Source organism: Periplaneta americana, chromosome 14 (assembly GCF_040183065.1).
Source record: "Periplaneta americana isolate PAMFEO1 chromosome 14, P.americana_PAMFEO1_priV1, whole genome shotgun sequence".
NCBI classification, from domain to species: Eukaryota; Metazoa; Arthropoda; class Insecta; order Blattodea; family Blattidae; genus Periplaneta; species Periplaneta americana.
The window spans coordinates 112925492-112951868 of NC_091130.1; the positions used below are offsets into that span (position 1 = coordinate 112925492).

General features: G+C 34.9%; 1 long non-coding RNA gene across 1 annotated transcript in view; it reads left to right on the forward strand.

Annotated features, from left to right (window-relative positions):
- LOC138713680 (uncharacterized) overlaps positions 1 to 19945 on the forward strand; it is a 33989-nt gene extending 14044 nt beyond the window's left edge. The window contains exons 3-4 of the long non-coding RNA XR_011335968.1: positions 5942 to 6054; positions 13301 to 19945. This is a non-coding gene — a long non-coding RNA (uncharacterized lncRNA). The remainder of the gene's footprint in view (positions 1 to 5941; positions 6055 to 13300) is intronic.
- The last annotated feature ends 6432 nt before the right edge of the window (positions 19946 to 26377 follow it).

Here is a 26377-nt window from a genome sequence, read left to right on the forward strand (position 1 = left end):
TAACTATTTCTTACCAGTGTTTATTATTGTCACACTAACATTAGTTATCCAATTTTCATCATTTACTTTCATGTTGTTTTATGATCTAGATATTAATGTTATAACTATGTAAGCAAATGTATTTAATTAGAATTAGAGTCTGGCTGGGCGGAAGAGAAGGCCTACTGGCCTTAGCTCTGCCAGATTAAATAAATAAATTATTATTATTATTAAATAACAATTCACAAACAGGCTAACTATAAAGTCAATATAAAAATAATTGTAGAGCCTTTTCACAAAAGAGGAAAAGTTAATTTTTCTTAATTTTACAGGAAAAATTGTTTTTTTTTAATGTCCTACTCTATAAACACAAAGCTCACACGGTTGCTTACAAACAATATCAAATAACGGACATGACACTGTCACTCTGAGAAATCTATTTTATCTATCTCACAATAACTGAAACCAAAAATATTATAAATAGGCCTATTGAAATGAAGAAAAAGTGCACTGCTTATGCCCTATAGAATAATACATTCAGCTTCGAAGAAAAACTACTTTCCGCCTAAATTATTAGCTTCTCTTCATCGCATCGAACTGACACACACTACCTTCTGCCATTCTGGTTACTCATAAGTAAGGTTCGGATAAAGTATCTGTATCTGGATAGGCTCTATATAGCTGTATAAGATAGGGCCTTGACTTGATTCAGACTAGGTAAACAGTACCCCCTTCCACTAGCTAAAACTCTACCTGTTGGGAAGAGCGCTCCCATCCCTAGCTAAAATGTCAGTGAATAGACAATGGGGGACACGCGACTGATAGTTATAGTGCGTTTCAGGAATCGAGAGAGTTGCCTCACCGGGTTTTTAAATCAGTAACAGGTCAGTTTTCCAGGAAGGCAAGAGGACTACCAAACGTTTCCAAAGTAACTTGATAATCCTGGTAGAACACTAGTGTATGTATCATGTATTGCGTTATCCATAACAATCACAGAATTATGTGGAATATTAGGTAAAAGCTGCTCCTGAAACCATTTTTTAAACGGTCGCTCTCCAGTTCTTCGTAATAATCCTTAGTTGAAAGCGATTTGAAAACCAATAACCCATTTTTTTACAAACCCCTGTTCACTACCGGCATGGAATACTACAGAGTGATTTATATAGAACTGACACATTTCTTTCTTTCTTTATTTCAAAACGAATGATGCTAGCCACAATTTGTTATACCTCAAATGTAGAGTATCTTTTGGAGATTACTAACCTCTATTGCAAATGTTGAAAATTCTTTATTTATTCGGCTGAAAATTCACTTAATGACCAGTTTTTAACGTCATATTAAACAGAAGTTTTGATTCCCTGTCATGAGATGCGCAGATGTTTATTTTTTATTCTGTATATTTGTCATATTCTTTTAGAGATCCAGTTGTTTCCAATTTGTTTACCAATCCCAGTATTGTGTTTCTTTGGGGGGGATTACGAACACCAAATTCTCTCTGGTATGCCCTTTGAGTAGCTGTAATTGAATTCCTAATCCAGTATTGCTTCACAAGGTAGAGCTTTTAATTTAATGTGTACTGCATTTTCTGTGACTAAAACAAAATGTCGAAAACAGCTGCCAACAATAAGGAATAAAGAATAAACATCTGCGCATCTCCTGACAGGGAACCAAACTCCTGTTTAATTTGACGTTAAAAACTGGTCATTAAGTGAATTTGCAGCCGAATAAATAAAGCATTTTCAACATTTGCTATACAGGTTAGTAATCTCCCAAAGACACTCTACATTTGAGGCATAACAAACTGTGGCTAGCATCATTCGTTTTGAAGTAATGAAAGAAAGAAATGTGTCAGTTCTATATGAATCACTCTGTATAATCCTCGAACCTTTACTAATCGACGCATGAGGAACTGGGTCGTCATCACTCATTGCCCATAGTTTATCTTTTGTCATGTTCCCATTCATCCATGTTTCGTCGAGAGACGTTCGGTTGATCTTATATCTTTATTTGTAAAAGAAACTGATTACACAACGCAACTATGTCTTGACGTTCCATGAAATATTTCCGCACCATGTTATTCTTCTCATTATCCGCCAGAGAGATATCGAGACGCAGGGAAACACGACTTCTTTTTGGCTCTTTTTAATACGTCTTTCAACCTTGGAATGTAGCCTTCTCCACACAAATTTAAAATATTCCTTCGTCATGCATCACTGTCGAAATTAGCTACAGTATTTTCAGAATTATCCCGCCGCCATTTCTTCGTTGGACTTTTCAAATCGCTTGTTTATTTCTCCAGTAATAATAATTTTCAATATACCAGTTTTTTTTAAGATGGGAGCGCTGCGATAGGAAAAGCAACTGAGTGTCACATAGCGTGATAGGCCTGTTGCTATGGTAACGGTTGAGTTGCCAAACTTACAGTTCCCACGTAGCGAGTGTTTAATAGCTCTCTTGGCGACATACATTGTGCACACAATGTTAGCATCGGTACGTTTCGTCTTTGATTCTTTGTCGATTTTTGTACTGTTCTTTTTACCTTCGCGTCAATTATCAATTAATGTTTTAACGTCAACCATCCATGAGCTGACAGCATGGTAGTCCATATTGGCAACATAGCGCTATACTTCCTAGTTCCAAGTTCGGCCACTTAACTGTCATGTCCCATCTTAAAAAAAAAAAACAGGTATAATTCCAGTCGCTTTAATAGTTCTTTCATACATCTAGTCACGGATAACATAGGTCTACCGCATCCCGTATCCTTATATTCTATCTGAATACTCGCGAATCCGATATGTAAGTTCTTTATTTTCGGAACGAATAGTTCCCGCGTTTGAGATGGGCAGGACATGTAGCACGTAGGGGTGAATCCAGAAATGCATATAGAGTGTTAGTTATAATAATAATAATAATAATAATAATAATAATAATAATAATAATAATAATAATAATAATAATAATAATTTATTTTAGCTGGCAGAGTTAAGGCCGTAAGGCCTTCTCTTCCACTCAACCAGCAAAAAGTGTCTATACATATGCATGAACTTACAAAGAATTCAACAATTTGATTTAGATGAGAGTTACATGTATACAAGAGTTATTTACGAATTAAACAACAAAATACTATGAACTATTAATTAAACACTGAAATAAACTGTGTAGCAGAATTAAACTAAAATACATACGATGTTAATATATTTCAAATAATATTAGATAATAGAAAGAGATTATTATGAGACAATTTTGAAAATACAGCACAATCAGGATGATGTCTAAAGAAAAAAGTAACAATGTAGTCAGTGATAGTTTAAATCAGTATGATTGGAGTGAAATGCTAATAAGGTTATCTTTTAAGCTGTTTAGGCTGTTAGTTGGGAGGCCGGAGGGAAAAAGACCTTTGGGGAGGCCGAGACGTAGATGGGAAGATAATATTAAAATGGATTTGAGGGAGGTGGGATATGATGGTAGAGACTGGATTAATCTTGCTCAGGATAGGGACCAATTGCGGGCTTATGTGAGGGTGGCAATGAACCTCCGGGTTCCCTAAAAGCCAGTAAGTAAGTATATAGTTCCCTTTTCTACCAATAAATAAGACACTACAATAAGCATAACATAAAATTTACACCTAAGATTGCCATTGTTCACAAGACCACCATTCACATAAAACTGCTTGAAACAGAAAACTGATTATGACTGTAGCAATAGCAATAGAACTAAGAAACATCAACGACTTTATTTCAACTCCCCCTATACCTGCATCAGAAACAGTAACGTGCAAGTTTTCCAGAAAATGGTCAAGTAGCATCTTAAGATTACTGAGATCAACCTCTCTATTCGTGAAACGCACTATAATCTTTGTAAACAAAACGCACGGACCAAGGATGCCTATTCTGATACAGTTACTTTATCCTAACCTTATTCATAAATAGGCAGCGCATTTTCGTTCCCAAACGTACAGAAGATCGAGTAGTTTCGTCTGGTAGCTATATCTGTTACGTCACGTGGATACGTAAGCAAGGTCGAATTGTAAGCAGGTACGCATGGGGCCATTAAATAATAATGATGAAATGTATTATAAATATGTCCCTGTAACGTCATATGAAGTAGAAAGAACATTCTCTTAGTTTACACAAATATTATATGACGTTCGTAAAAGATTTGCATTTCATAACCTCAGAATATATTTTGCAATTCATTTTTAATTTTCAGAGAAGTCTATATTGTATCTTAAAAGTACTGGGTGTTCAGTTCAAAATGTGTCATGGCTCGCTGTATGTCGTCATGTGGCTATCCGATGAGCCTAGAGAATTCAATCTTCCTACACTTCCGCAAAGGCGTATTACCTAAATGCGAGAGAAGTTGCCTAGCAAGTACGGCGTTCATTCTGAAGATTACTTACCGATACGTACGGTAACGCCAGTAGTGGCAAGAATGTGAACTGTTTGGAAACACGTACTGAAGTGAGTTTTTTTCTTACTGTCGGGATATGGGGAGAGGGTTAAGACGATTACTTACGTATTTGTTGACATTAACTTCGACGGTCAACATGGACACGGAGCATTTTGATTTGTGTGGAATGTTGCCGTACGCAATCGATGATAACAAATACCCTGCGTACGACTTGCCCGCGAAAAACACAGTTCGAAAGAGGTTATGGTAGCACACAGACTTTACAGACCGCCATCTGTTGCTACGGCATTCAAGTTATACCGTACACGTTCTCAAGTTCAGATTGAACGCCTTGATTAATAGGAAACATCTCGAAATAAAAGCTGAAACTCGCTTCAAATCGCTGACTCACAACAGTGACATCATGACACACTTTGAAATGAACACCCAGTATTTATTTCAGCCACTGACTTCACAGCATATGTTTAAGGTGCTACACCTTTACATTACACATTTAAAAGACGTATGAACGTTTTCGTTGGTCTACGCCAACATCATCAGATACGAAGTACATTTCAGCAATATCAGTGCTCTCTACATAATATCTACAAATAGAAAACATATTTAGTGGCATGCAAAATGAGAGATATTAAAAACCAACATTGCTGTGATACACATTGACATTGTATATGACTGCCTTGATTGTCACTTACTTAAAATACACGTATAGATTACAAAAAATATTGATTTACATATATATATATATATATATATATATATATAAATGCAAGTCTTCACATATGAGAAAATAAAATGACATGATTTAAAAGTGATAAAAATAATAAAATATAAAAGTATTATGAATGGGAAGAGTTGCAAAATTACAGTAATTACATTTATTTCTGTTTCACAATAATATATATATATATATATATCATATTTTCTGCCTTCGTCTTAGTCTCCGCATTTGATCCATGTAATATCTTAATGTTGTCTATCATCTGATATCTTCTGATTCGAACTTTTCTCCCGCTCACCATTCCTTCCAGTTCATCCTTCAGTAGGCAGTTTCTTTTTAGCCACTGACCCAACCAATTATGTTTTCTCTTCCTGATCAGTTTCAGCATCATTCTTTCTTCACCCATCCTTTCCAACACAGCTTCTTTTCTTATTCCGTCCATTTCACATGCTCTATTCTTCTATATATCTACATTTGAAATTCTTCTATTCGCTTCTCTTCACTTCGTCGTAATTTTCATGTTTCTGCCCCATACAATGTTATTCTCCACACAAAGCACTTCACTAGTCTCTTCATTACTTCTTTTTCCAGAGGTCTGCAGAAGATGCTCCTTTTCCCATTGAAACTTTCCTTTGCTATTGCTATACTCCTTTTGACTTCCAGGCAGCATCTCATATTATAACTTATCCAATGAATGTTTATCATAGGATGACTGACTACATTGTGATTCCTTATTTGGAATTGTGTATAGTCCAATCGTGATTTTTCACATGTTCTAGTTTTATTTATCATAAAATATAAGACGAGGTTAACAGAGCTCAACTGTTCTTTCAGATAGACGTGAGACCGCCCAACATGCATCTTTAAAGCATGTATTGGAAGAGAATAACGTCGTTCACAATGTGTAGAAATCTTTAAAGGATAAGAAGATAAAGCGTACACTGAAGGTGAGGTTTAAAAAATGGTTACATTTTAATAGTGTTACAGTGAATTTAGACCAATCACATTGAGTTAGTCTATTTATTATTTTCTATCAATGTACAAAGTTTTCAGTAGTTTTATAAGGTAGAAACCTACATGTACAACAGAGCACATAATAGATCTTTACAGAGTAAGTACAGGAGTGCGTCATGATTTGTGAAATTCGTGTGTTTAAGATTCAATTGTGATACAAATATGCTTATAAGTAAAAATAAATGCGATATAACCTATATAATTGAAGTTGGTCATTACAGATCAATCTTAGAATAGAAATATTATATTCAAATAATAAATATTATTAAAACAGGACGATGAAATTGTGTTCGATCTATACCAGCGGTGACCAAACTGGGTATCGTGATTACAGCGTGTAATCAAAGACATTCATACTGGTAAGGGGAGTTTCCTGTACATTGCTCTCTGTCTCGCTCACGTACTGAAGGTAAGCAGTGTCGGTACCATGTCGCTCTACAAACCATTGTCTCTACCAGCAGGAACTGATATTCTTCAGAATGGGAAGAGGAATTTATTCGCTGTTCTGTCGGAGAAAATGTAATATGTTGCTTTGCTCAACGGTTCAATTAGTAGTAGCTATATAGAAGCGACATTACAGGGGATTACGCTGAATACACAAGCATAACAGATATTATTATTATTATTATTATTATTATTATTATTATTATTTATCCGCAAGTGTTACCATAATTCTCATAAACGGGCCTGAATATATAGGCCTACATCTTCCCTTGAAGGATAAAATAATTGCTACGCTATATTTTCATTTTTATTTATTTTTTAATCTTTTGATGGCTATTATCAGTTATTTACTAGTTATTGATTTAATAATAATGATAATAATAATAATAATAATAATAATAATAATAATAATAATAATAATAATAATAATAATATAGAGAAACTGAGTGAATATTACGTGCTAATGTAGTAATGAAACGAGCTATTAAATTCCAAGAACTGAAATCAACCTTAAAACATCGTCATGAAGAGGAATATGACATAAATAAATATGGCGAACGATATAGCTCCTTTTCTTAAGCCTTCCAACCAAGGAGAGTTTTACAAAAGTGTAATGATCAAGGTGGGTTAAATAATTTCTCCGATGAATGTTAATTAATTTTGAAAAATTACGCATTTCTCGACTAAATATCCAGAAGAGAATTCAGGAAATTTCTGATTGTGTGCACTGAGGAATATTTTTTAAAAGCCAGAAAATGTGTATATATTTTTAATTGGTTCTTGATGACAGTAGTGACATTACTGATACAGCAAAGCTTGCTATTTTTATTCGCGGGGTTGATGAAGAACTCAATGTTAGTGCACGAACCACCACTGGTTGTAGTTTCCATGCCATGTACCTCTCCCCCGTCTCTTTACTTCTTAGACTGTCTTTCGCGTGTAATCTCTGCGGTTCGAGTTTTGATCACCGCTGATCTATATTCTAAAATCAGTAATATATTAATTTAAATCTTAATGACTTATCAAAATGAAGGTATGAGAAAACTTACAGTTTTAATATACATTCATCTTCAAATTCGCAAACATTATCAATTTCTTTCGAGAGCTGCTTTTTCAAAATAGTGCCAATTTAAAAATCAGTTTGTCTTAGTAGGCCTACTTTGAACGTAAAAGACATTTTCTGTCTCTTAAAAAAAGAGTGCATGAACTAATCCTTACTTAAGTTTGATTAAATCAACAGTTTCAAGTTCCTGCATTGTACAGAGATTCGTAGAAGTACACATACAAGATTGTATCATCTTTTAAGAAACTAAAATACAACATTGGATACAGAATGCACTACAAAATCATCTTAAGGGGTTGGGTACAGCTTACAGCAGTAAAACTTTGGAAAAATTCATCATTTTTTCCCTCCATTACTGTATTTTGTTCAATAATGAAAATTAGTATGTGTAAAACACTGTCCTTCTGCTATATGAAAACATATTTTTACGATTTAAAAAATTTACATTTTATTTTATTCTATTTTTTTAATTAAGTTCACTGTGCAGTGATGAAGCGTTTCCCACATAACTCAAAAAGTATTCAATATTCTGTAATGAAATTTTTTGTGTGTATTTATGCATATCATACCTACAATATGATGCAAGATCACTTCTCTGACTTTGATAGATTGTCTGATAAAAAATAAATTCATTAAAAATGATCAAATATCAGTATTTTCTTGTAACACAAAGTAAAAAAAAATTATTTATTAAGAAATGTGGTGGAAAAAGCATAATATTGTAAACATGAGTTTCAGCAATAAAATAAAAGAGAGAGAACATTCCAAGAAAAATTGACAAGTTTATGAGTTATGAGGGAAAAGCTTCACCACTGCACAGTGATCTACCATCATTATGAATTAAAAGACATATATATATATATATATATAAATATAATCGTAAAGTATTTCTTTCATATAGGAGAAGGACAATGTTTTACACATAACAATTTTCATTATTATACAAGGTAGAGTAATGGAGGAAAAAAATGTTGCATATTCCCAAAAAATTTACTCTGTAAGCTGTACCAAACCCCTTAACACTCACACACACACACACACATGACAAAGAAATACAACTTAACAGGTGTATGCAAAGTATCATGTAATAGTTGCAACGACTTTTACAATGGAAACACTGGAATATCATTTATGCTCGACCATGCCGAAATGTAGTAATTATACACCTGGTAGCAGTCCTTTAATGCATGTCATTAAAGTACATCTATTCATTAAAGTTCAGGTTTTCTATTATTCTCGGATATGCAATCGAAAGACAACTAGCAAAACGTCACGCAGGCTGGAAATCCAATACTGTCGCAGAAGGTTATGTTCTGTTACTATAATAATTAGCGTTAATTGTAAATAATATTCAAATAAATTCAATTTGTCATCTCGTTTTTCAATGTCGAATTCAATTTCAAGGTTATATCAAGTGTACTCTCTAGGTTATATCAAGGTCGTCGACATTCGTTGCCCGGAAAAAAACAATACTTTTGCGTCTGTGCACATCTCACAATTTACTAGATTGCACAAGGTCAGTTCGCTCCTCAGTCGCATAAGAATAAAATAAATACTTATGAATAATTTCAAGTTAGAAATATGGTCGATCATAAAAAGTCGTATGAAAGTTGCCTATAATGGTAATTAAGACGCTCGTATGAAAATTATGAAACTCGCTTGCGCTCGTTTCATAAACATCCTCGCGTCTTAATTACTATCATTATAGGCTTGTTGCATAATATACCATTCAAACACATCATAAGGAACATATCACAGCCATAACCAAACATCGAAAACTCCAATCACAACTACGGCAACATAGACACTGACATGAAAATACTACACATCCAGACAAAAAAAAACAGAAACTTGTCATTCTAGAATAATACAAAACTTACAGACATTCAAAAACACGTCCACAGCACATCCTGAACATTCAACTGAATTTCAAAACACACATCCTTGTGTACAATCACGAACACACCCCACCACAACAGGAAACCAGAAAATAATACGGGGCATTCACTGCATTTACTAGGCTTTGGACAATGAACAATATCACTTCGAAACTAGTCAGCCAGGTAAAATTCCTCATATTGACACAGAAAAGTGGTTACAAAATTATTTTTACACATAATATTAATTTTTATTATGATAGCGTTTGTCTCTCACACTTTGCAATAAGATTATCATAAATGAAATGATACGTCTATCTTCTTCTTCTTCCTTTTAAAATTAGGATCCAATCCTGTTCTATTTCAATCGGTGCTATTGTGTTCGGAGGCAGGTGACCAGCTTTCTGCCAACGTTTCAATGGTCGTCTCTATGGTCTAGGGGCATCTAGTTTTGCTGTCATTGCGAGTTTTGGTAAACGATCGTCCGACATCCTCAATACGTGGTCTCTCCATCCTATTCTTCTTGCTTTGACCGATTTTACTATGTCCTCTACATCACATATATTTCTAATTTCCTCATTTGTTTTCCTGTCTTGTAAGCTGTATCCTGTGATGCTTCTTAAGGTTCTCATTTCTATAGTTGTCAATATTTGCTCAATCTTTTTCGTTTCAGCTCTCGTTTCAGTAGCATAAGTGAGAATGGGCCTAACACATGTTTTATAGATTCTAGTTTTACTTTCAATATTCATATATCTGTTCCTTCAAACGACGTCCTTTAAACAACCTGCCATAGTTGATGCCTTTATTGTCTGTTCTCTGACTTCTTACATTATTAAATTTTTATTGCTTGCAATTTTTTATCCTAGATAGTTGAATGACATAACTTGTTCTATACTTTTGTTTTATACTGCTAGTTTGCATCTTAATGGTTGTTTTGAAATTGTTAATGATTTTGTTTTTCTGTTGATATTATCATGTTAAATTGCTAAGCTGTTAGTTGGAATCTGTATAGTAATTTCTGTAGATTGTCTTCATTTTCAGCAAGTAAGGCCGCATCGTCTTCGTAACATATTATATTAATGTTTTTATTTCTCAATCTATAACCTGCACTCGCTTTCCTGGCTTATTTTATTATTTCCTCCAGGATGACGTTAAAAAGGATGGGACTTAAACTGTTTCTTTGCCTTATTCCTGTTTCGATTTGTATCTTTTCTGTCAATTGGTTATTTATTCTAATTCTTGTACTGTTATTAGTATTTAGTACTTCAGTAGTTTTAAATAATAATTATTGATACTTCTGTATATTACAAAATTAAAATTAAAATATAAATCCTTTTCTTATTTCAATTATAACGTCTATACGTAAATGAATTCAATATAAGCCTAATATAGTGTACAGTTTCCCATTTCTTTATATTATACATAATTTCCTATTTCGTAGGTATATTCGGAGGCACCGATTTTGGCAGATGACCTCGATGACATTTCCAGTAGGCGAGCCAATATTGTTTGTGTAAGCTGCGAGAATGAGATGCGATAACATTCTGAGTCGTTCATATTTTCATAACAGCAGCTCATATCAATTATCCTTATTATGAAACACACCACGGTACAGTCCTACTCAAAGAATACCTTTAATAAATGTAAATGACTTCCGTTCGCAATGACTTCCGTTCCTACATTTTCTAAATTAAATTAATACTTAACTAAAAGGAAAATCCTCCCCTTACCAGATAAATATACAAGATTTGTCCAGTAATAATCTAGGGATCGTCTACTGGTGGTGCGACAATTCAAGTTAATAAAATTACGATTCTTCTTAATAATCCAAATATAATTTGGTTAATTGGGTAAAATTGCATGCTGCGGAAGTTAGATTTATATAAGAGCGTAATAAATAGGATTGTAATGAATATTACAAGGGCAATAATTTCTTCACGCACATTGTGAATAGAACAGAGAAGAAAGCATTTTAAAATATTCGAAATCGTACAAAATATCGGAGAAACCAATTTTCCCTGCACAAATTGCAGCAATTGAAAAATATAATTACCATTCACAATAAATACTGTATTTTATGGATTCTAAAAAGTTGTTTATTAATCTAGAAGTATTGGCTGATGACTATATTAAATTCCAGCACAACATTCATTCAGAATATGTAGAAATTACACTTTGGATTTTACTAAATGTATAGGCCTACTATCAAAAGGTGTTACATACCCCCTTAAATACTGTACATGTGTTACCTGTGCGATATCCGATGTTTAATTTTTAAAAATATAATTCATAGTACTGAAACTGCCATATTGAATTCGCACAAATTGTATTATTCGTAACTTTCACCTCGAAAACCCCTAAGATAACTAATTTAATTTTTCACCCATTTTTGTCCCACTTTAGGGACAAAGTCGGACTAAATAATACCTTATTCGTATTCTGCGATCGCAAAGATCCCCAGATATCGACTTTCATCGAGATCGGATGACATGAGATTTCTCACTCCCTTCTGCCTTTTCATCAGTACCTTAGGATATGGTATTTAAAAAATCTAAGAATGTTTAACCAATATTATAGAGAGTAACCTTCATTTTAAATTTTACGTCTCTAGTTAAATATAGTTTAGTGAATTTTAAAATCGTGGACTTCTTTCTCCTCTCTGCTCGGAAGTTAAAAAAAAAAATGAAGTTATTTCAAGGGAGTAGCCTACATGAAATTGAATTTTTTTACTTTCCTTATACATTTTAGAAACAATTCTGAGAGATGAGATGAATAGTCTAACCCAATTTTATGAGTGAATCTTTGTTTTAAATTTAAAAGCACGTCTGCTGGTTAAACAAAATAAATCGGTATAATTATTTTGATCATTACTGCCTCCCATTTTCCATCCCTTAATGTTCGTATTTCGAAAAACTCAGTCTTATCTATTGACTAAGGATTAACATATTTCCATATACATATATATTTCCATATATATAACAGATTATATTTCCATTTCGTACAATATTCTGGTCACGAGACATAATCATATACTTTGTATTTTCGGGATTTACTACCAAACCTATTGCTTTATTTGGATCAAGTAAAATTTCCGTGTTTTCCCTAATCGTTTGTGGAGTTTTTCCTAACATATTCACGTCATCCGCATAGACAAGCAGCTGATGTAACCCGTTCAATTCTGTTATCCTGAACTTTCCTAATGGCATATTCTAGAGCGAAGTTAAAAAGTAAAGGTGATAGTGCATCTTCTTGCTTTAGCCCGCAGTGAATTGGAAAAGCATCAGATAGAAACTGGCCTATACCGACTATGCTGTAAGTTTCATTGAGACACATTTTAATTAATCGAACAAGTTTCTTGGGAATACCAAAGACATATATAGACTACTGTAATATTTGTTTAGTTTTTGGAGGTAACTGTCCAGAGTGCACAGATACTCAGGCATACATGTTTACTCTTATGTCCTACCCATTCCACTGCGACAGAGATAACAGCCGATCTTGCAGCGGTGAGAACTCGCTCTCCAGTTCACATCAAGAAAATCCATCTGCCAAAATCCCTGGCGCGACCTATATCAGAGAATTTATTTATTTAACCTGGTAGAGATAAGGCCATTAGGCCTTCTCTTCCCCTCTACCAGAATTTGTGGAAACTGTTAGGATAAAGAGATATAATACAGAAAATTACCCACTATCGTCCTCCACAACAAATTTTATTTGAAATGACCGAGGTTTAATCTGACATATCTATACGTGGATTTTATGGGGTAGATTTATGAAAATTATCTTTTGTTTCAGGTATTAGGAATGGATTTAAAGCAGATTAAACGACTTCTGAAGGATCGCAATTTGATGTATATGTTACTTCTTTTAAATACTGTAGTGATATTCGTGATAGTTCAGAAAACTCTCTTTCAACATAAGGAACCACGATTTCTTCCCTACAATCCTGAACTCTTTGCAAATATTGAAGAAAGTTTTTTTGATGGATTTGACAATGAGTCAGGAACAATTGATGGTTCGTACATAGTTCCGAACCACGTTCATTTCTTGTTTTTCAACAAGTCCTTTATCCCGTATGTGCATGCAGTGTGTGTGTTAGCAGCCTTTAAGAATCAACAACCAGAGAAGATATTCTTCCATACCAATGTTGATCATTTTACTGGAAGACATTGGAAAAAAATAAAAAGTACTTTAGGTTCTACTTTAGAGATCAAAAAAGTTACATTACCAAATGAAATATTTGGACAAAAATTAAGTAAAAATTTTCATTTGTGGCATGCCGGAGATATAACAAGAATACAAATTCTTATGAGTCATGGAGGGATATTTCTGGATAATGACTCTTATGTTGTGCGTAGTTTAAATGCTTTTCGGAGATACGAAATGACAGTTGGAGTTACTGATGGAAATTATTTAGGAACGCAAGTATTAATAGCAAATAAAGACGCAAGGTTCCTAAAGCTCTGGTTAGAAACATACAGAGATTACGATCCGGATAGTTGGTACTTCAACGCCGGCCAGAAACCGATGAGGGAAGTACTATACTATAAACCGGAACTTGTACACACTTCCAAAACATTGTTAGGCGTGCAAGGATTAGCAGACAAATTATACATTTGGGACAAATGGGACAACTGGAGAAAATATTACAGTATTCATCTTATAATACGACACCGAAATTACATGGATACTGTGTGGAACAATTTCCGTTGGCCTTACTTGGATGAATACACAATCTGCGATTATCCAAAGCCATTTGGAGTAATGGCAAGAGAAGTTTATTCAGATTTTTGCCCGGAAAAGAGTAGAAAATAATGAACTGAAATTGCAGCTTAACATACCTCTGACAATTGAATTCAGTGATAAGTTGGGAAGGGATTTGGAGTACTATTAATTAATGGTGAAATATTGTATATACAGCCAAAGTTGTTGTGAACTTCAACCGAGCTACTGCACTGATCACGCAGGAGTACAGTTCAGTCAGTGACATTTATAAGCAACTCGTTAAAAAATTATTTCAGAACCGGCACAATACTTGCTACGTCGAGTATAAACAACTACACAGTACAGCTGTGTTCAAATGTGTCAATCAGCAGTTCGTGCACATTTCTTCCAGAGATATGCTGAAAAATAGAACAAGTACAGTGTAGACAAAATTAAGAGCACGTGTTTCAGAATTTGATGGTGTATTTAATATTTAAAACAATAAACTATTCTGAAAATTTTGTAAACGTCATGTGACAGGTTCTAGGAGTTTAACGTAAAGCGCCATGTAAGCACTATTAAACACAAACGTGCTTATGATGATAAATTGAATTCTGAGACTCGAGTTACACTGTCTCGGCCGCTGCGCGACCCGCCAATTCGTGCCTTAATTTCCCCCACTCCCCGCGTATCGCTAGATGACGTCACCCGCTCCAACTCAAGGTTATGGTGGATACATTGATTCTTCGTCTGTCAATCACCCTATACATCATTTGAATTTGTCATGTAGTATATAAATAAAATTATAGAAGCGACAAAACTCGTCTGAAAATGTGTCGGCCGACTTTCTGAGATGGCATCCTAATACTGAATAGAACTTATAGACATATTCACGTCAACACAGTGGATATAGCACACCAAGTGAAATTCCAAATGTGTTATCGAAGACATATTCTAATGACGTCATTGAAGATGTACATTTAAGTGACGTGCCTAATTTAAAGTATGCTGCAACTTTGTCAGCCACCGAGAAACGCAGTTATTCCATGTGTAGGCAGTTTTTTTTTCTTCTATGTAACAGGATGTCGTTCTCGATGGAAAATCTGAAAATGATAATCACTGTTTGCTATTAAAAAATCACACAAATATTATAAAGTTTATGTTTGTTAATATTTAATGTGTAATATTCTAATATTTGCGACGTCGAGAAAGTATAGGCCTATGTATCTCTGTCTCTTTATCTTTTAATTGAAAGACATCAGTCAATTGATATAAATTTTGGGAAACTAGGAACAAACTATATTAAGAAATTTAAAAAAAATGTTTTTTTTTCTGATTGTTAATAATGTACCTATGTGATATTCTGAGAAAAGCTTTTAATATTTTGATGATTTATTTTTTAAGAATTTCACTAATTTTCACACGTTAAAAATTAATGACGTCTCCTTTCAAAAAAAAAATGGATTCAATTACGTAGTTCGAAATTAAATATACGAAATGTGTATTATATATATATATATATATATATATATATGTTGGCCAATATATTTCTTTAAACTATGTGATACATTCATGTGTTCTCAAATAATTTTGTAATACGTTGCGTGTAATTTTCGATAAATGAACTGTACTTCTGTTTTGTCAATGCAGTAGCTCGGTTTCAATTCACTAAATCTTGGGCTGTAATCATATATACTACGTTTCAACATTATCTTATAGCGCTCCAAATCCCTTGCGCTGGTGATAAAATAACACGTTCCATGTAAATAACTACTGCCTATAATAATTTATGAAATGTTGTGTAATGGTCTGCTTGACATTGTATAGGTCATTCGTCATCTCGTGAAACCAAATGCTTGCGTGCGCCTTTGCACATAGTAAGAAACTTATGGTGGGGATAAGTGAGCTCGCTTGCTACAAGTAGAAGCGTAGCGATGGAGGAAAGCTTCTCAGTCCACATTCTTCTTCCCCTGAAACGCAGGCAAGTTTCACGAGATATCGAATGGCCTATAACTTCGTATATTTTACGTATGGGCCAACTTTTACTCATTCGTAAGAACTGATATAAGATAAATTGAAGTAACGCTTATTAGAGTGCAAATTAATGTAGACAGGTAGATATGTGAGTTGCCTACATTTACTTAAATTAGGAGAGATATGGAACAAGGGCTTAAAATATGACATATTATGCTCATTTTTTTTTTTTTTGGTAAAGCAGCCTATAGCTCGCGCAAGGAACGATTACCGAAAAGAATAGTGGTGGCGTTACTGTCTGTTTTGACGTGTGTATGTAGGCACGCCGAGGGAGCGAGAGATACGGGCCGGTGGAAGTATTGCCTCTTCCAAGAAGATGAAAAGATGGGGACATCGCCTGTGCAAATGAAGAGGCTAGCAAGAGAAAAATTCGAAGCGAATTAAACGTGCAATATTATGTTTACGAATAAAATAATGATACTCTGCGAGGGGAACGCTCCATCACTACATAATAAAATAAACGCACTTGGAACAAGACACGTATTCACATGCAGTGGAACTGAAACTAAAACCGTAATGTAACTATCACAATGCAAGACTGATTCTATCGATGTCGTTTCTCTTCCGACAGTACTCTTGAATATCATTCAAGTTATCTCGCGATTTTACTGTCGCCCGCTCTTTCTTATCGAATTGTTTCGTTCGCATTCCTATCGTCGGTAATCCTTGCTTGTGAGACCTGTATCAGAGATGACAAATCCATTTTAAAGTAAGGTACATGAGCCATATTCCGACACTCTAAGCTTCGAAAATTTATATTTATTTTTTCATTTAACGTGGAAATTTTATAATTTGTATACGATTAGTATATTTAAACAAATACTTAGAAAAAAATATTTCAGGTATATACGTACAGTGAAATTCAAACAGTAGAACGAATTTGAAAAGTTTACAAAGTGTCGGAATTGCGACCCTGTGGTCCTAATTCTGACACATGATGTACCTTAATTCCGACACATAAACAAATTTAACAATAACCTTGTGAAACATTAAGGCAGTCTTACATAAGTGAAATTAATTACTTCTAGACCATTTTCATTATATTTATTACTATAATCATCAAGTTAAATAAAGCTAAACACATTCAATATGGTGACACAATACAAGCAGGATGATTTGAAAAAAGAATAAGGTAGAAAAGATTAACACATATTCTTGATTGAAACTTTGGTACATAGAAACTGGACAGAAAAATCTTTTGACTGGAGAAATACATTATCAGTCTTCTTCACAATCAGGACAAACGAAGGATCAGCACTTATGTCAGCACATTCTTCATGCACATACTTCTTACACTTGCAGCACAATCGCATATCGGCGACTCTGTCCACCATACATATTGTGCAAAACCAGCTTTCTTTTCTCTTTGAAGGCATTCCACTTGGTCCTGCTTCTTGATAATCCTGCACAGACGTAGTTTTACTGGGACATTCGGAAATTTTCTTTGTAATTTTTGATGCTATAGTCTTTGGAAGATTCTTCGTTTCGTGAATAAGGATTTCACTATACGTTGAACTTTTGCGTTCATAGCGGGACGTCTTGGCTTCGTTTTCTTCTCCTTAAGTTTGGGCAAGTCAAAATTTCTGTGAAGCTTGTTGACAGCCTTTCGTCATTCACAGGAACTCCACTATCAGTGACTGATGAGTTGCAAAGCTCACTGTTACTGTCACTCTCCTCGTCGGATTCTAACCCCTCTCTATCTTTTTTGGATGGTTGCAGAAAATATAAATCAGAGGGCGCGAATGCACTATCTGTTATTACCTCAGGGTTAAATGGACAGATCCCAGTGGCCCTGAATCTAGACATGATATTGTTAGGTGTCATGGACTTCAACCAAACGTCGGAAAAAATTCTCCCAAATATTGCTTTCGTAGTGGTTCTTTTGCCATGATTGCTCCAGTATCGCAAAACGGCCGGATCCCAGTATTGTTCGAAGGGTCCGAAAACTGCCTTGTCTAGAGGCTGCAATTCGTGTGTGCAGTCACTCGGCAAGCAAAACAATATTATGTCATGTTCATCTGCTACATCAACGATATTGGCATCAAGGTGAGATTTTTGCACCATCGAAAATGAGCAAGGATTTGCCGACAAATTTAGCAAAATGAGCTGGGCATTTAATAAAGACCTGACACGTCATTGAGCCCTTTTCTGTCATTTCAATAGCTGTGCCTGGGTGCATGTCATCACCCCATTCCGGTTGTCTCCTTTTTACTTTCAAGAGCATCATGGGAGGAATAGTTTGGCCTACTGCGTTGCAACAAGCTACAATTGTTACATTTTCTCCATGTTCTGGTGCAATCAAATGTAAGCGTTTAGTGCCTTTAGCAGCAAAAACTTCCTGCGCGTGATGAAGAGTCAATCGACACCCCTTCTCATCGATATTGTAAATATTCTCAGGTTTTCCCATAAATCCATGTTCGACCATTATGGCTTCCAGTTTATCAATAGTCTTTCACAATTACACGATTTAGTTTCATTGCCCTGCCCTGGTTCAAAGTTTGCGCTTTCCTTTTTGACACATCTTGATGCCGCTTTAGAAATAATTTCGTCTACTTCCTACCAGCTAACCCTAAGTTTTTATTCAAATTATTCTTCATGCCGTTTATTTCACAAAATGTGAAAACAGTTCTTTTCACAAGTTTACTAGTCAACGGCATCCCTACATCTGCAAGTCGGAAAAGTCGGCTGCACAATTCTCTTTCTTGCGCGAAACTTAAAAGTGCAGGACGACCAATATATTTCTTCTCAGCCCCGGCATTGACATGACACCTAAGGGTGTTCCTAGCTATACCGTAGCGTATAGCAGGTGTGTTAAAAGGCATACCATTCTTCACAGCTGCAACAGCCCGTACCATTACATCCTCAGGAATTTTCGCTAGTGGCTTACCCATAATCTAAAATAAAGAAGAGGTATTAAAGATTACGAATTTTGCACCTAATTTCTGAGCTAAACATGCAGTAGTTTTGGTAAAATGCATTAATACTGCTAAGTATGCCGTTCCAAGCTAAAGAGCATTAAATGACTCGAATTTATATTGAGATGCTTTATCATAAATCCTGTAGTAGGCATAACTGAAGTCAGTGCAACAGGGTTCATAATTCCGACATGTGTCGGATTTAAGAGCACCTCGTTTGCTGTTACTAGTCGCACTATTACACAATCCATATCGATAGATTCTGAAATTAATGAACGTCATATTAAACTACAATACTTTACACTGTGAATGATATCCAATATGAATTACATACCTTTGTCAAAAGCAGAATACTCAGACAAAATATGCTTCCTTCAGACAATACTTCTATCACACAAAATGTCAACTCACGCTCCGACCGGCAGAGAACCGCTTCTGAAAAATTGTTTATCACGGAACTGATATTGCTCTAAGACTGCTTCAAGAAACTGCAATCCTCTGTCGGTTTAGACCACAAGTTTTGCAGCAGAGCCCACTGTCGTAATTAAGACCATGTCGGAAAATAGCTCACCTACCTTATTAGATTTTTCTTTCGCTTTAGAAATAGTTATCTAAATATAAATTAAGCTTTACCCCCTTTTTCCATCAAACCACCAATTTTTCTGTAAATTAGAGGTCACTTTTTTAAGAATTACTATTCTATTTTTGAAATGTGTGTTTATGATGAATATTACAAGGTTGAATAATAGGACAAAAACAATAAAATGCCTTATTTATTACAAATATAGCAATGAAATGTTTTTTTCTTATTTCACTGTCTTAATCACTTTCCTGTCCAAAGAAAATTCATCTTCTTCGGCACATTGTTCTTGATCTTGTTGAACATGTTGAGGTGTAACTTGCTCATATTATGTCCTAACTGGATATGGGACAAATCGGCATAGGCTTCTAACATCAGACAACTTGGCTGCCATCGCACTTGGTTTTTCTACTGCAGGAAACACTATTTCTTCAGGAAAAGGCTTCTTTGTATTTCATTTCATTTAAAGAAGCAGAAGACGTCCAAGGCGAAGATGGTCGAACGCTTGACAGAGAGAGACTGGAGCGCAGTGGAGAGAACAGCGAGGGACAGGCAGGCATGGAAAAGACTGGAAGAAATTACGACCACTACGTAAACTGTGTATAGTTTTGTATTGTTTATACATAGTTCTTTTTGTGTGTGTTAGTTTGGATAGTCTGAGTCCGTGTTTAGTTGGTATAGCTCATGTATTCAGTTAGTATAATTTTTGGGTTTAATTGTATGGTTTTTGTATGTTTAGATTAGATAGTTTGTGTGTTTAGACTGTATAATTTATGTGTGCAGTTTGTATAGCTCTTCTGTGTTAAGACTATAATTTGTGTTTTCAATTTTTATAGGTTTTTGTGTGTTTAGTTTGTGTGTGAGTTAAGACTGTATAATTGTAAAATTTGTTGCGTGTTTAGTGTGAATAGTTGTGTTTTTTTTTTTACAATTCATTTTTGGTTTCAATCTATTCAATTTTGATAAGTTTATTTTAAAATGTTCAATCAATATGATTTATCTATATTTTGCAAAACAAGACGATTGACTACCACAGAAGATCCAAATGTATTGCAAAACACATGCCATTAACTACATCGTAATAATAATAGCATGACACTATAGTTTTCTAATTTAGACACAAAGTATAACATGTAAATTTTATCAATTTTATCATTTTAATTATTTATTTTTATAATAAGTGTTATATTTTTTATAATAAGTGGTATTTAACAATGTCACATGAGTTATATGTATCTACAGTCGCATCCACAATTCTAAAATTTATATTTCTCGAAATCAAATTCAAAATTGAACTGCTTATCAATAATCTTCAATTACGTAAAGCTCATGAAATCAACTTTGTCATGCACATTACTATGTATGGTCTACTGGATTAAGTTTAGATTTCGTCCTTTTAAAATATCTGATGATGCCGAAAAGGCGAAAACGTTAATATCCAGTTGAGATGTCATAGCAAATAACAAAATTGGCAAAATATAGATAAATCATATTGACTGAACATTTTAAAATAAACTTATCAAAATATAATTTATGTGTTCAGTTTGTATAGTTTTTTTTGTGGGTGTTTAGTTTATATAATTTATGTGTTTAGTCTGTACAGTTTTACGTGTTTAGCTTATATAGATTGTTTATGTGTTTAGTCTGCATAATTTTTCGTGTTTAGCTTATATAGTTTGTTTATGTGTTTAGTTTGTAATTATAGTGTAAGCTCTCTTGATCTGTCTCCCCAACTGTAGTAGGCTTTTAGCTCACCGTACACTCCTGTAGGAGGCCGTTGCCCTTATGGGATTTCAGGCTTTTCATATTTAATAGATCTTACATTCATAATGATGCTTTAAGATATGGAACAAATCCAAATTTTACAATTTTCATTTTTTGGCGAGATGTAGTGAGATGAGGCCGAGGATTTTCCAACAGATTACCTGGCATTTGCCTTATAGTTGAAGAAAACCTCGGAAAAATCCAACCAGGTAATCAGACCAAAATGGGATGAAGTGAGGTGAAACCGAGGTACAATTTAAAGGTGTAAACATCTTTCTGTCGTAACCACTTCTATGGTATAAACTGACTTTCTTTCTTATAATAAAGTTATCGCGATGAAATCTTCATTACAGTATTCCACAAGAAAACGTGGATTTTTGGGACCTTGTTTAAGACCTGAAGAAAATGACCAAAATTGGCCAAAACTCAATTAAGCGTTCCGTTAAATCATATCTGTATATCTTACACAATTTATTAAGAAAGAATGTAACACTGAAATCAAAATACGCTGAATCTATTGTAGACTAAGTAAAGTAACAATATACAATTAGTTACGATTTAGGTATAATGCTAAAAGCCACTGGAGGGTTATCGGTTTTAAATACGTCCTAAACTGGTAGTTGTCATAATTATGATGTGTTTTCAAAAGTCAAGGTCACCTGAGTCTCTGGTCGCACCATGTGTCCATGAAGTGTCAAACTGAAACATATGAAAATGTTTATATCCTCCGACATTCATATGTAAATCTTCGATGTATAAATACATAAACTGAGAAAATGACGCTCGCAGTATTGACTGTAAAAAAATGGAATATAAATCTACAGTGCTTGTTTAATAAACATACGTAAATATAATGCACTTACGTACTTACTTACAAAAGGCTTTTAAGGAACCCACAGGTTCATTACCGCCCTCAAATAAGCCCGCCATCGGTTCCTATCCTGTGCAAGATTAATCTAGTCTCTATCATCATATCCCACCTCCCTCAAATCCATTTTAATATTATCTTCCCACCTACGTCTCGGCCTCCCCAAAAGTATTTTTCGCTCCGGCCTTCCAACTAACACTCTATATGCATTTCGGGATTCGCCAATACGTGCTACATGTTCTGCCTATCTCAAACGCCTGGATTTAATGTTCCTAATTACGTTAGGTGAAGAATACAATGCGTGCAGTTCTGCGTTGTGTAACTTTCTCCATCCTCCTGTAACTTCATCTCTCTTAGCCCCAAATACTGTATTTTTCTAAGAACATTATTCTCAAACACCCTTAACCTATGTTCCTCTCCCAAAGTGAGAGTCCAAGTTTCACAACCATAAAGAACAACCGGTAATAATCGTATACAGTACTTTGTCTTTTCGAGATTTACTTCCAAACCTATCTCTTTACTTGCTTCAAGTAAAATTCACGTATTTTCCCTAATCGTTTGTGGATTTTCTCCTAACATGTTCACGACATCCGCATAGACAAGCAGCTGATGTAACCCGTTCAATTCCAAACCCTCTCTGTTATCCTGGACTTTCCTAATGGCATACTCTAGAGCAAAGTTAAAAAGTAAAGGTACGTAAATGGATGCACTAATTTTCTGTTAGGAATTGGACATCTACGTAATATTATACAACTGCTTAAAATAACTAAAATAAAAGGGTCTCGTTAAGTGATTAACTGTCACGTCATTTCCATCTTTCTACGGCCCTGCTACATAACCACTTGGACGGGCAGTAGATAGCATGTCTAAATCAATTTATATGTGCGGATGGAGCAGAAGTGAAGATTGAATTTACAGTACGTAAGGTAATATGTTATACACTACGTACAGAATTATTACATGAGTTACTGGTACGAAGGACGAAACCGGAAATTGGAATTAGGTACAGTAGGTTATAGTGCAATAGTATGCACAAAAGTACTGAAACCTCTATAGAAATGAGCAGCCACCATTTTCGACAATTTGTTTAAATATCCAGATTTTAATTATTTTTAAATTTTAATGCACTATCTATAATGTATGCTAATGTGTTGTAGACAGTATAATATACACTGCGTAATGAATATGTGCGTATGGATAACTCAGATCGAGAGTAAAAACATATTGTTAATACTGTATTGTATTCTTATTAAATAAAAACTTAACGAAAATTATCAAACTCAAAAACGTAATATTTCCAAGTTAGGTACGTAAATGGATGCACTAATTTTCTTCCCTTCTATACCTAGTAAAGTTATTTGTTTGTGTTTTACACTAGTATCATCAAACTCCGGTCGTGGAAGGGAGTAATAAACAGTGTTAACGAATCTCAACCGTTAATCCAAAGATATAGCCAGGTTAATATTAAAAATGTTAGTAAAAATAAAATGATGTTCCGGTATAATTTTACTATATTTGTGCTAGAAGACATTCACTTTATAACCAATTACTGAACAAAGTTTTTCTGGCACACCAAGAACACTTTTTTTTTTTAGTGGAACATAAGTAATGGTAGAATTTTATCTGAAAACGACACACAGAATTCAACAAGATTTTCATGATTTAAAAATCAGTGTATAATATGGCTTCACTTTGCAATTTACCATTGGTCCATATTTCTTCGAAGAAGAAAACAATGAAATAACTGAGTTTGTCACAGTAAACAGGAAGTCATATTACAGTATGCTACAGATCGTCGCACCTGACAGAGGAATCACGACCTGGGAAACATAATTTTCATGCAAAATTGTTCACCGTCCCACATCTAGACCTCTGCAAAACAATATTCACTACACCGATCTTAGACGACAGTATTATCAGTAAGCACTTTTGAACAATATGGCTCTACTAACACCAGACCTCAATCAGGCCGACTTTTGCCGGACCGTTGCGCTACATTCATCACTTTCAACATCTGTTGTGATGCAGGTACGCCTAATGTTAGTAGAGTAGTTAGTGTTCCGTGCCCATGACTTGCCGGTCGTGGGAAAAACGTAATACGGCGAACGCAAAGCTCCGCCCACGTCCCCTTTCCACTTTTCCCCTACAAGCTCACCACACACCCTAGCGGGAAAGAGTGGAAATAGGGGTTTAGAGTGGGGTGACATCTAGTGTAGGAAAGTGGAACAAAAAGAGTAACGACATCTACTAAGCAAAAGAGGAACTTCATCCTGTCTCTCTCTCTCTCTCTCTCTCTTTCTCTGTTCCTAGCTTCATGTCTCTCTCTTTTTCTTTTTCTTACGACTTCGCAGGAGGGGAGATTCGATCCGAGAAAGTTCGTACCTAAACCTAAACGCACGCTTTTTGTTCACGCTTTAGACCTCTCGGCTCCCGAGGCGAGTTGGCGATAGAAGGGAAAATGAATCTATTTAAGTTTAAGGGAACTGCCATAACGTATTGTAGAAGGGGACAATGACCGAATAGCGTGGGTAGAAACTGGTGGGCTTGTGAATGTCGCTTGATAGGGGTTGACTACGGGGGTGGCTTCATTGTGTCCGTGTCCAACTTCGTGTACAGACGTAACCACGTGTAGTGATGATCCGTACCGAAGACGTGTCCTCATTACGAGTGTCCAACCTGTGGGAAAAAAAAAAGACTATTGTGTTACTTCGAGGACGTGCAAAGTTAACAGGTGAGTGTTGTTTAATGAAAACCACATTACATTGTGTTGTGTTGTGTTGTGTTGTGTCAGTACATGTTGTGGACAGTTGTCTAATGCGTACTGTCTAATGCGTATTGCATTGTGGTTGTGGACAGTTGTCTAATGCGTATTGTCTGATGCGTATTGCATTGTGGTTGTGGACAGTTGTCTAATGCGTATTACAATGTGGTAGGCAGTGATCCATCGAAGCGGGACATATAGTAGAGAGAGACAGTAGAGAGAGAGAGAGCAGGCGAGCGAGGTGCCGAGAGGCGCGGGTGGGGATAACTTCCCCTACTGGCGTTCGCCGTAATACGTTTTTGCCCCGGTCGTTTACGTGCAAGTCTGGCGGCAGGCGCGCCAATTTTCACCCAGTCCAAGGCCGCCGCGGGACGGTCCGGCCGAGCAACGAACGCACTGTAGTTTTCGTGTCACACCCAAGATCTCTACAGCAACTGAGAGATGCAATCTCGCAAGACATTGTCTACAAAATCTTTACAAAATAATATATCTACTGTTTCTGAACAAGAGAACAGTATTCCCAATATTTTGTAAAATCAAAATCCCTTATTTATCCAACAAAGTGATGTCTATCTTTTATTTTCAACGTTATATATTAAAATATTTATAACGATTCAAATATGAAGTGATATGAAAAAAACTCTTTTTATTCAGGAAGCATATTTTTAAATATATTAGTTAATATTTAAACATAGACCTAGTTTATATTTAAGTAAAGATTGAGATGATTAGACTGAAAATGTAATTGTAGATGCAGTGAAATTACCTAAGTTGTGTCACGTAATTAATTAAGATAAGTAATTAATTAAGTTGATATATAATTGAGACGTTCAGAAGTCAACATGATTAACTCCTTTTCCAAAGATTTTGAGATATTCAACGTTAAAGTTAAATACACACAATTAATTCTGTGATGTAGTCAAGAAGAATACTGCATTCTGTGGGCTTTTTACTGAACTATGGAGTTAATCACATTGACCACTGAAAATATGGTCAATTTAATACGTTGCCAACTTATAAACTCTGAAATAACCAAAAGTGAAGTTAATCATGTTGACTTCTGAACGCCTCAATTAAATAAGGTTAAATGTAATTAAGTTTGTATGTAATTAATTAAGGTAGATATGTAATTACTTAAGTTGATAATAGTTGGGTTTAATAGAAGTACTTATAAGTTAGGTTTACTTTTGCTTAATGTAGGCGTTATTATAGCATAGTTTTCATTTATAGCACTAGTTTTATTGCT